At 42.5% G+C, this 12,688-nt stretch overlaps 1 pseudogene; it reads left to right on the forward strand.

Moving 5' to 3' along the window:
• Window positions 1–201: 201 nt before the first annotated feature.
• On the forward strand, window positions 202–1,495 carry LOC132425503 (elongation factor 1-alpha 1 pseudogene; annotated as a pseudogene).
• Window positions 1,496–12,688: the final 11,193 nt, after the last annotated feature.

The following is a 12,688-nucleotide window of genomic DNA, read 5'->3' on the forward strand; positions in this document are numbered from 1 at the left end:
GGCGCAGCGGTTGAGAGTCTGCCTGCTGATGCAGGGCACGCGGCCCTGGTCCGGGAAGATCCCACATGCCGCGGAGCGGCTGGGCCCGTGAGCCATGGCCGCTGAGCCTGCGCATCCGGAGCCTGTGCTCCACAACGGGAGAGGCCACAACGGTGAGAGGCCCGCGTACCGCAGAAAACAAAAAACAAAAAACAAAAAAACATGATTACAGGCCCATCCCAGGCTGATGGTGCTGTCCTGATTTTTGCTGCTGGTGTTGGTGAATTTGAAGCAGGTATTTCCAAGAACGGGCAGATCTGTGAGCATCCCTTCTGGCCTACACTCTGGGTGTGAAACAACTAATTGTTGCAGTTAACAAAATGGATTCCACTGACCCACCCTACAGCCAGAAGAGATACGAGGAAACTGTTAAGGAAGTCAGCATCTACATTAAGAAAATTGGCTACAACCCCGACACAGTAGCATTTGTGCCAGTTACTGGCTGGAATGGTGAAAACATGCTGGAGCCAAGTGCTAACATGCCGTGTGGTTCAAGGGATGGAGAGCCACCCGTAAGGATGGCAATGCCAGTGGAAGCACGCTGCTTGAAGCTCTGGATTGCATCCTGCCACCAACTCGCCCAACTGACAAGCCCTTGCATTTGCCCCTCCAAGATGTCTACAAAATTGGTGGCATTGCCACTGTCCCTGTGGGTCGAGTGGAGACTGGTGTTCTCAAACCTGGCATGGTGGTCACCTTTGCTCCAGTCAACGTGACAACTGAAGTGAAGTCTGTTGAAATGCACCATGAAGCTTTGAGTGAAGCCCTTCTTGGGGACAATGTGGGCTTCCATGTCAAGAACGTGTCTGTCAAAGATGTTCGTCGTGGCCATGCGGGTGGTGACAGCAAAAATGACCCACCGATGGAAGCAGCTGGCTTCACAGCTCAGGTGATTATCTTGAACCACCCAGGCCAAATCAGTGCTGGCTATGCACCTGTGCTGGATTGTCACACAGCTCACATTGCTTGCAAGTTTGCTGAGCTGAAGAAGATGGATCGTCATTCTGGGAAGAAGCTGGAAGATGGCCCCAAATTCTTGAAATCTGGTGATGTTGTCATTGTTGATATGGTTCCTGGCAAATCCATTTTTGTTGAGAGCTTCTCTGACTATCCTCCTCTGGGCCGTTTTGCTGTTTGTGACATGAGACAGATGGTTGCTGTGGGTGTCATCAAAGCAGTGGACAAGAAGGCAGCTGGAGCTGGCAAGGTCACCAAATCTGCCCAGAAAGCTCAGAAGGCTAAATGAATATTATCCCCGATACCTGCCACCCCCGTCTTAATCAGTGGTGGAAAAAGGGTCTCAGAACTGTTTGTCTCAATTGGCCATTTAAGTTTAATAGCAAAAGCCTGGTAAATGATAACAATGCATCGTAAAATCTTCAGAAGGAAAGGAGAATGTTTTGTGGACCGTTTGTTTTGTGTGTGGCCATTTTAAGTTATTAGTTTTTAAAATCAGTACTTTTTTTTTTTTGCAGTACGCGGGCCTCTCACTGCTGTGGCCTCTGCCGTTGCGGAGCACAGGCTCCGGACGTGCAGACTCAGCGGCCATGGCTCACGGGCCCAGCCGCTCCGCGGTATGTGGGATCTTCCCGGACCGGGGCACAAACCCGCGTCCCCTGCATCGGCAGACGGACTCCCAACCACTGCGCCACCAGGGAAGCCCCAAATCAGTACTTTTTAATGGAAACAACTTGACCAAAAATCTGTCACAGAATTTGAGACCCATTAAGAAAGTTTAATGAGAAAAAAAAAAGTAATGAATGAGTTGTGTTGTTGCACACTGGATATCCTGATGTATCTCTTGCTATTAAAAAAAAACACTTAAAAATGCTAGATAAAAAATTTTTTAATATATTTTAAAATGCATGACTAAGATGGAAAGAAAGTAAGGGAGATACCCAAAAGCCAAAGATGAGATGGGAGCCAGATTCCAAATGAGTCAGCAAGAGCTGGAACCAGAGGCATCTCCTGCTCCTCTGTGACCCAGAATTAGAGTTTTAACTGGTGTCATGAGGGAGAGGAGGCATGATGTAGGGACTTAGCAAGGTGAAGTTCAGATTGGTGACCACTGCACAAAGCTGTTTCCCAGCCTCTCAGTAAAAAGATAATCTATCTATCTATCTCTCTCCCTATATATATATCTCTTCTGCTAAGCAAGAGAAGTAATACACTTATCTGTCACAAGCTTGACATGGATAAACCAGAGTTTATCCATGTTTTTACAGAACAATTTATACTACTTCTGTAGTGTAAAAAAAAAAAAAAAGAGTTGTCTTGCAAAGCAAAAGTCAGTTTTTTCAGAGAGAACCCAGACTTCACAGAGTTCCAAGAAAATTCCATCAAATATCAAAAATCACAAAATACACCAAAAACCAAGGTGAAAAGAAGAGCAACAACACAGCTGAAGAGGAAGCGAGTTAGAAGATAAATCTGAGGACAGAACATAGATAAAAATGGAAAATACCAGAGATTATAAAGCCTGGAGGATGGGCTGATAAGGTTGAAAACATATTGAATTGGAGTTCCCTAAAGAAAGAATTAGAGAGAACAAGGAGACATGATGTTGGAACAGATGACACCTGAGACTTTTCTAGAAAAAAAAAAAAATTTCTGAAATAGATAAATGAAAAGAAAGAAGTATACAGGGCTTCCCTGGTGGCGCAGTGGTTGAGAGTTCGTCTGCCGATGCAGGGGACGCGGGTTCGTGCCCCGGTCCGGGAAGATCCCACATGCCGCGGAGCCGCTGAGCCCGTGAGCCATGGCCGCTGAGCCTGCGCATCCGGAGCCTGTGCTCCGAAACGGGAGAGGCCACAACCGCGAGAGGCCCGCGAACCGCAAAAAAAAAAAAAAGAAGAAGTATACAGTAACAAAATGAGAGAACACCAAAAACAAAGTCCTAAAAGCAGCCAGAGAGAAAAAGCAGATTATCTTTTATGTAGCCAGAAGATAATTAAACAACATTTTCAAAATTCTAAGAGATAATAACTGCCAATCTAGAATTATATATACAACAAAGTTACCTTTCAATGATGATGAAAGAGATTTTCAGATTAAAAAAAAATAAACTCTTACAGATTTTGCCATGAGACCCTCACTAAAAGAACTTCTAGATTGTACCTCATATGCAAAAGTGAATGATGACCAAAAAATAAATGAAAAAGTAAACTGGTTGGGTAAGGGAAGGGACAACTGATTGCCATGAATGGCCCCCTACAAATTTCCTTATGTCTTATTCCTTTCTTATCTCTCCCTAATAGTGACTTTGACTGAGTGCTGCCCTAAGTCTGAGACCCTGTGCTAAGATCTTGATACACATCATCTTACTAAGCTTTAAACAACCTGATGAGGAAAAGACTAGTGTTCCCATTTTACACACAAGGAAATGGGGACTTATTCTGCCTGAGGTCAGAGAATGTTTGGCTAATGTATAACGAATCCAGAGGGACAATCGAGGCATGTAATCTTGGGCTGAAGTTGTAACCTAGTCCCAATTCACTTGGAATCAAATGCAGTAAGATTTAATCTCAAAATACAAAGAAAACCGTTTATTTAAAAATTCTTATGAGGGGAGGAACTAAGGAAAATAGCAGAGGATCAAGGAAAGTAAACACAGGATAACAGACATGGCTTTCATTTCTGAATATAATGGAGTAGATTGTTGCAGACCAACCTTCCCATAAAGAACTATAAAAGCCAATAAAATACCAAAAAAAAAAAAATCTACTTGAGGCTTTGGAAAGATATTGAGGCACTAGGACTTAATGGGTAAAACATCTGGGGAAAAAAAGCAGCTGAAGAATGATGAGTTGACATCCTACAGTCTTTTTTCCCTCAGTGTATTTACCAATTCTAGTTACAGGGCAGGTGTCAAAGAATCCCGGTGACCCCAGTCAGAGGACTTCTGTTAAGAGGTAAAGAAAGCAGGAAATCTTTTGGCCATCTGTGGGGCTAGAGAGATAAAATGAGAAGCTTAGGGGCCAGGACCCCAGTGAGGAAGGAGCATACTGAGTTCCAACACTACCAGTTTTCCCAGAAAGCATCCACTACCTTCTGAAGCTGTCTGGGCAGGAGGCTAGGAAGACAAATAGAAAGGCTTGGGAACTAAAAGCAGGGTTTTGGCAGTCTCACAGTGGCCAGGATGCAAGTATAAGAGTTCAAGCCCTACTAAAAGAAAGGATCTCTGCTTAATACCCCAGATTCATAGTTGGAACCCCTGGAGAGATCTACCCTAAAAGGGGGAAATAGAGATAGACAGAGGTTTGCCAAAACTGCAACCCAGACTAAAGTTGGTTCAGTCTCTTTCTTAAGATGAGCAGTCCCCACTCTCCCTGACCAGCTAAGGAAAGGATAACTCCCTCTGAAGGAAAAAAACATCACTTACAGTCTCAAGAGATAAAAAAAAGATAATTTCTCAGATAATCAGAACCTATAAAAAAGAATCAAGTCAAAATGCTAGGACTGAAAAATACAGTAAGTGAAAATTGGAAATTCAATAGATGGGCTTAAGAGCAGATTTAGACCCAGAAAGGACAGATTAGTGAGCTGTAAGACAATAGAAAATACCCAGACTAAAGACAAAGAGAAAAAAGGATGGAAAGTACAGAAAAGAGTGTAAGGGGCAAATGGCACACAGTGAAAAGGGATAATATACGCAAACTAAGGATATGGAAAGAGAGAAAAGGGCATTATTTAAAGATAATAGACAAGAATTTCCTGAAACTGATGAAATATAATTCAGATTCAAGAAGTTCACTGAATTCAATCATGATGTAAACAAAGAAAACCACATTGAAGTATATCATAGTCAAACTGCTGAAAACCAGAAATATAAAGAAAAGCTTAAAAGTAGAAACTTCCATGGAATCACACTAAGACTGAGAGGTGATTTTCAACAGAGACAATAAAATTCAGAAGACAAGGTGCTGAAAGAAAATAACTGCCCACCTAGGATTGTCAACTCCATGAAATTATCCTTCAAAATGAAAGGTCAAAGGACAAGCAAAACGGAGAGAATTCCTAGCCGTCAGAATTGCACTCAAAGAAATACTGAAGGGAGTTCTTCCGACAGAAGGAAAATTATTCCCAATAGAAATACAGAAATACAGAAGAAAAGAGAAAACCCAGAGAAAGGGTAAATGAAAATGAATATTGGACTTCCCTGGTGGTGCAGTGGTTAAGAATCCACCTGCCAATGCAGGGGACAGCAGTTTGAGCCCTGGTCCGGGAAGATCCCACATGCCGCAGAGCAACTAAGCCCGTGAACCACAACTACTGAGCCTGTGCTCTAGAGCCCGCAAGCCACCACTACTGAGCCCACATGCCACACTACTGAAGCCTGTGCACCTAGAGCCCGTGCTCTGCAACAGGAGAAGCCGCCGAAATGAGAAGCCCGCGCACCACAAAGAAGAGTAGCCCCTGCTCGTCTCAACTAGAGAAAGCCCGCACGCAGCAACAAAGACCCAACGCAGCCATAAATAAATAAATAAATAAATCTATTAAAAAAAGAAAATCAATATTGACTTGCAAACAGTAATAAAAATGCACATGCCGGCGAAAATCACCTTCCTCCCCACAGATACACCAGAAATACATCTACACATGGAACAACTCCTATAGAACACCTACTGAACGCTGGCAGAAGACCTCAGACCTCCCAAAAGGCAAGAAACCCCCCACGTACCTGGGTAGGGCGAAAGAAAAAAGAATAAACAGAGACCAAAGAATAGGGACGGGACCTACACCAGTGGGAGGGAGCTGTGAAGGAGGAATGGTTTCCACACACTAGGAAGCCCCTTCGTGGGGGGAGACTGCGGGTGGCAGAGGGGGAAAGCTTCGGGGCCGCGGAGGAGAGCACAGCAACAGGGGTGCGGAGGGCAAAGCGGGGAGATTCCCGCACAGAGGATCAGGGCCGACCGGCACTCACCAGCCCGAGAGGCTTGTCTGCTCACTCGCCGGGGCGGGCGGGGCTGGGAGCTGAGGCTCGGGCCTCGGTTGGAGCGCCGGGAGAGGACTGGGGTTGGCGGCGTGAACACAGCCCGCAGGGAGTTAGTGCACCACGGCTAGTCGGGAGGGAGTCCGGGGAAAAGTCTGGACCTGCCGAAGAGGCAAGAGACTTTTTCTTACCTCTTTGTTTCCTGGTGCGTGAGGAGAGGGGTTTAAGAACGCTGCTTAAAGGAGCTCCGGAGACGGGCGTGAACCGCGGCTAAAAGCGCGGACCCCAGAGACTGGCGGGAGACGCTAAGGCTGCTGCTGCCGCCACCAAGAAGCCTGTGTGTGAGCACAGGTCACTCTCCACAACCCCCTTCCGGGGAGCCTGTGCAGCCCGCCACTGCCGGGGTCCCGGGATCCAGGGATAACTCCCCCGGGAGAACGCACGGCGCGCCTCAGGCTGCTGCAACGTCACGGCGGCCTCTGCCGCCGCAGGCCCGCCCCGCACTCCATGCCCCTCCCTCCCCCCGGCCTAGTGAGCCAGAGCCCCCGACTCACCGGCTCCTTTAACCCCGTCCTGTCTGAGCGAAGAACAGACGCCCTCCGGCGACCTACACGCAGAGGCGGGGCCAAATCCAAAGCCGAGCCCCTGGGAGCTGTGAGAACAAAGAAGAGAAAGGGAAATCTCTCGAAGCAGCCTCAGAAGCAGCGGATTAAAGCTCCACAATCAACTTGATGTACGCTGCGTCTGTGGAATACATGAATAGACAACCAATCATCCCAAATTGAGGAGGTGGACTTTGAGAGCAAGATTTATTTTTTCCCCTTTTCCCCTTTTTGTGAGTGTGTATGTGTATGCTTCTGTGTGAGACTTTGTCTGTATAGCTTTGCTTCCACCATTTGTCCTAGGGTTCTATCCGTCCGTTTTTTAAATTTTTTTTCTCTTAATTATTTTTTTATTTTAATAACTTTATTATATTTTATCTTACTTTATTTTATTTTACTTTATCTCCTTGCTTTTTTTCCTTCCATCCCTCATTCCTTCCTTCCTCCCTCCCTCCCTCCTTTCTTTCTCTCTTTCTTTCTTTCTTTCTTTCTAGTTCTACTAATTCTTTCTTTCTACTTTTTCTCCCTTTTATTCTGAGCCGTGTGGATGAAAGGCTCTTGGTGCAGCAGCCAGGAGTCAGTGCTGTGTCTCTGAGGAGTGAGAGCCAACTTCAGGAAACTGGTCCACAAGAGACCTCCCAGCTCCACATAATATCAAACGGCGAAAATCTCCCAGAGATCTCCATCTCAACACCAGCACCCAGCTTCACTCAACGACCAGCAAGCTACAGTGCTGGACATCCTATGCCAAACAACTAGCAAGACAGGAACACAACCCCACCCATTAGCAGAGAGGCTGCCTAAAACCATAATAAGTCCACAGACACCCCAAAACACACCACCAGATGTGGACCTGCCCACCAGAAAGACAAGATCCAGCCTCATACACCAGAACACAGGCACTAGTCCCCTCCACCAGGAAGCCTACACAACCCACTGAACCAACCTTAGCCACTGGGGACAGACACCAGAAACAATGGGAACTACGAACCTGCAGCCTGCAAAAAGGAGACCCCAAACACAGTAAGATAAGAAAAATGAGAAGACAGAAAAACACACAGCAGATGAAGGAGCAAGATAAAAACCCACCAGACCTAACAAATGATGAGGAAATAGGCAGTCTACCTGAAAAAGAATTCAGAATAATGATAGTAAAGATGATCCAAAATCTTGGAAATAGAATAGACAAAATGCAAGAAACATTTAACAAGGACCTAGAAGAACTAAAGATGAAACAAACAACGATGAACAGCACAATAAAAGAAATTAAAAATACTCTAGATGGGATCAATAGCAGAATAACTGAGGCAGAAGAACAGATAAATGACCTGGAAGATAAAATAGTGGAAATAACTACTGCAGAGTAGAAAAAAGAAAAAGGAATGAAAAGAACTGAGGACAGTCTCAGAGACCTCTGGGACAACATCAAACACACCAACATTCGAATTATAGGGGTTCCAGAAGAAGAAGAGAAAAAGAAAGGGACTGAGAAAATATTTGAAGAGATTATAGTTGAAAACTTCCCTAATATGGGAAAGGAAATAGTTAATCAAGTCCAGGAAGCACAGAGAGTCCCATACAAGATAAATACAAGGAGAAATACGCCAAGACACATATTAATCAAACTGTCAAAAATTAAATACAAAGAAAGCATATTAAAAGCAGCAAGGGAAAAACAACAAATAACACATAAGGGAATCCCCATAAGGTTAACAGCTGATCTCTCAGCAGAAACCCTACAAGCCAGAAGGGAGTGGCAGGACATACTGAAAGTGATGAAGGAGAAAAACATGCAGCCAAGACTACTCTACCCAGCAAGGATCTCATTCAGATTTGATGGAGAAATTAAAACCTTTACAGACAAGCAAAGCTGAGAGAGTTCAGCACCACCAAACCAGCTTTACAACAAATGCTAAAGGATCTTCTCTAGGCAAGAAACACAAGAGAAGGAAAAGACCTATAATAACGAACCCAAAACAATTTAGAAAATGGGAATAGGAACATACATATCGATAATTACCTTAAATGTAAATGGACTAAATGCTCCCACCAAAAGACACAGATTAGCTGAATGGATACAAAAACAAGACCCTTATATATGCTGTCTACAAGAGACCCACTTCAGACCTAGAGACACATACAGACTGAAAGTAAGGGGATGGAAAAAGATATTCCATGCAAATGGAAACCAAAAGAAAGCTGGAGTAGCAATTCTCATATCAGACAAAATAGACTTTAAAATAAGGACTATTAAAAGAGACAAAGAAGGACACTACGTAATGATCAAGGGATCGATCCAAGAAGAAGATATAACAATTGTAAATATTTATGCACCCAACATAGGAGCACCTCAATACATAAGGCAAATACTAACAGCCATAAAAGGGGAAATCGACAGTAACACATTCATAGTAGGGGACTTAAACACCCCACTTTCACCCATGGACAGATCATCCAAAATGAAAATAAGTAAGGAAACACAAGCTTTAAATGATACATTAAACAAGATGGACTTAATTGATATTTATAGGACACTCCATCCAAAAACAACAGAATACACATTTTTCTCAAGTGCTCATGGAACATTCTCCAGGATAGATCATATCTTAGGTCACAAATCAAGCCTTGGTAAATTTAAGAAAATTGAAATTGTATCAAGTATCTTTTCTGACCACAACGCCATGAGACTAGATATCAATTACAGGAAAAGATCTGTAAAAAATACAAACACATGGAGGCTAAACAATACACTACTTAATAATGAAGAGATCACTGAAGAAATCAAAGAGGAAATCAAAAAATACCTAGAAACAAATGACAACGGAGACACAACGACCCAAAACCTGTGGGATGCAGCAAAAGCAGTTCTAAGGGGGAAGTTTATAGCAATACAAGCCCACCTTAAGAAGCAGGAAACATCTCGAATAAACAACCTAACCTTGCACCTCAAGCAATTAGAGAAAGAAGAACAAAAAAACCCCAAAGCTAGCAGAAGGAAAGAAATCATAAAAATCAGATCAGAAATAAATGAAAAAGAAATGAAGGAAACAATAGCAAAGATCAATAAAACTAAAAGCTGGTTCTTTGAGAAGATAAACAAAATAGATAAACCACTAGCCAGACTCATCAAGAAAAAAAGGGAGAAGACTCAAATCAATAGAATTAGAAATGAAAAAGGAGAGGTAACAACTGACACTGCAGAGATAAAAGAGATCATGAGAGATTACTACAAACAACTCTATGCCAATAAAATGGACAATCTGGAAGAAATGGACAAATTCTTAGAAATGCACAACCTGCCAAGACTGAATCAGGAAGAAATAGAAAATATGAACAGACCAATCACAAGCACTGAAATTGAAACTGTGATTAAAAATCTTCCAACAAAGAAAAGCCCAGGACCAGATGGCTTCACAGGCGAATTCTATCAAACATTTAGAGAAGAGCTAACACCTATCCTTCTCAAACTCTTCCAAAATATAGCAGAGGGAGGACCACTCCCTAACTCCTTCTACGAGGCCACCATCACCTTGATACCAAAACCAGACAAGGATGTCACAAAGAAAGAAAACTACAGGCCAATATCACTGATGAACATAGATGCAAAAATCCTCAACAAAATAGTAGCAAACAGAATCCAACAGCACATTAAAAGGATCATACACCATGATCAAGTGGGGTTTATTCCAGGAATGCAAGGATTCTTCAATATACGCAAATCTATCAATGTGATAAACCATATTAACAAATTGAAGGAGAAAAACCATATGATCATCTCAATAGATGCAGAGAAAGCTTTTGACAAAATTCAACACCCATTTATGATAAAAACCCTGCAGAAAGTAGGCATAGAGGGAACTTTCCTCAACATAATAAAGGCCATATATGACAAGCCCACAGCAAACATCATCCTCAATGGTGAAAAACTGAAAGCATTTCCACTAAGATCAGGAACAAGACAAGGTTGCCCACTCTCACCACTATTATTCAACATTGTTTTGGAAGTTTTAGCCACAGCAATCAGAGAAGAAAAGGAAATAAAAGGAATCCAAATTGGAAAAGAAGAAGTAAAGCTGTCACTGTTTGCAGATGACATGATCCTATACATAGAGAACTCTAAAGATGCTACCAGAAAACTACTAGAGCTAATCAATGAATTTGGTAAAGTGGCAGGATACAAAATTAATGCACAGAAATCTCTGGCATTCCTATATACTAATGATGAAAAATCTGAAAGTGAAATCAAGAAAACACTCCCATTTACCATTGCAACAAAAAGAATAAAATACCTAGGAATAAACCTACCTAAGGAGACAAAAGACCTGTATGCAGAAAATTATAAGACACTGATGAAAGAAATTAAAGATGATATAAATCGATGGAGAGATATACCATGTTCTTGGATTGGAAGAATCAACATTGTGAAAATGACTCTACTACCCAAAGCAATCTATAGATTCAATGCAATCCCTATCAAACTACCACTGGCATTTTTCACAGAACTAGAACAAAAAATTTCACAATTTGTATGGAAACACAAAAGACCCCGAATAGCCAAAGCAATCTTGAGAACGAAAGAAGGAACTGGAGGAATCAGGCTCCCTGACTTCAGACTATACTACAAAGCTACAGTCATCAAGACGGTATGGTACTGGCACAAAAACAGAAAGATAGATCAATGGAACAGGATAGAAAGCCCAGAGATAAACCCATGCACATATGGTCACCTTATCTTTGATAAAGGTGGCAGTAATGTACAATGGAGAAAGGACAGCCTCTTCAATAAGTGGTGCTGGGAAAACTGGACAGGTACATGTAAAAGTATGAGATTAGATCACTCCCTAACACCATACACAAAAATAAGCTCAAAATGGATTAAAGACCTAAATGTAAGGCCAGAAACTATCAAACTCTTAGAGGAAAACATAGGCAGAACACTCTATGACATAAATCAAAGCAAGATCCTTTCTGACCCACCTCCTAGAGTAATGGAAATAAAAACAAAAATAAACAAATGGGACCTAATGAAACTTCAAAGCTTTTGCACAGCAAAGGAAACCATAAATAAGACCAAAAGACAACCCTCAGAATGGGAGAAAATATTTGCAAATGAAGCAACCGACAAAGGATTAATCTCCAAAATTTACAAGCAGCTCATGCAGCTCAATAACAAGAAAACAAACAACCCAATCCAAAAATGGGCAGAAGACCTAAATAGACATTTCTCCAAAGAAGATATACAGACTGCCAACAAACACATGAAAGAATGCTCAACATCATTAATCATTAGAGAAATGCAAATCAAAACTACAATGAGATATCATCTCACACCAGTCAGAATGGCCATCATCAAAAAATCTAGAAACAATAAATGCTGGAGAGGGTGTGGAGAAAAGGGAACACTCTTGCACTGCTGGTGGGAATGTGAATTGGTTCAGCCACTATGGAGAACAGTATGGAGGTTCCTTAAAAAACTACAAATAGAACTACCATATGACCCAGCAATCCCACTACTGGGCATATACCCTGAGAAAACCAAAAGTCAAAAAGAGTCATGTACCAAAATGTTCATTGCAGCTCTATTTACAATAGCCCGGAGATGGAAACAACCTAAGTGCCCATCATCGGATGAATGGATAAAGAAGATGTGGCACATATATACAATGGAATATTACTCAGCCATAAAAAGAAACGAAATTGAGCTATTTGTAATGAGGTGGATAGACCTAGAGTCTGTCATACAGAGTGAAGTAAGTCAGAAAGAAAAAGACAAATACCGTATGCTAACACATATATATGGAATTTAAGAAAAAAATGTCATGAAGAACCTAGGGGTAAAGCAGGAATAAAGACGCAGACCTCTTAGAGAACGGACTTGAGGTTATGGGGAGGGAGAAGGGTGAGCTGTGACAGGGCGAGAGAGAGTCATGGGCATATACATAGTAACAAACGCAGTAAGGTAGATAGCTAGTGGGAAGCAGCCGCATGGCACAGGGATATTGGCTCGGTGCTTTGTGACAGCCTGGAGGGGTGGGATGGGGAGGGTGGGAGGGAGGGAGACGCAACAGGGAGGACATATGGGAACATATGTTTATGTATGACTGATTCGCTTTGT

The sequence above is a fragment of the Delphinus delphis genome, chromosome 5 (assembly GCF_949987515.2).
Source record: "Delphinus delphis chromosome 5, mDelDel1.2, whole genome shotgun sequence".
In the NCBI taxonomy this organism is placed as follows: domain Eukaryota; kingdom Metazoa; phylum Chordata; class Mammalia; order Artiodactyla; family Delphinidae; genus Delphinus; species Delphinus delphis.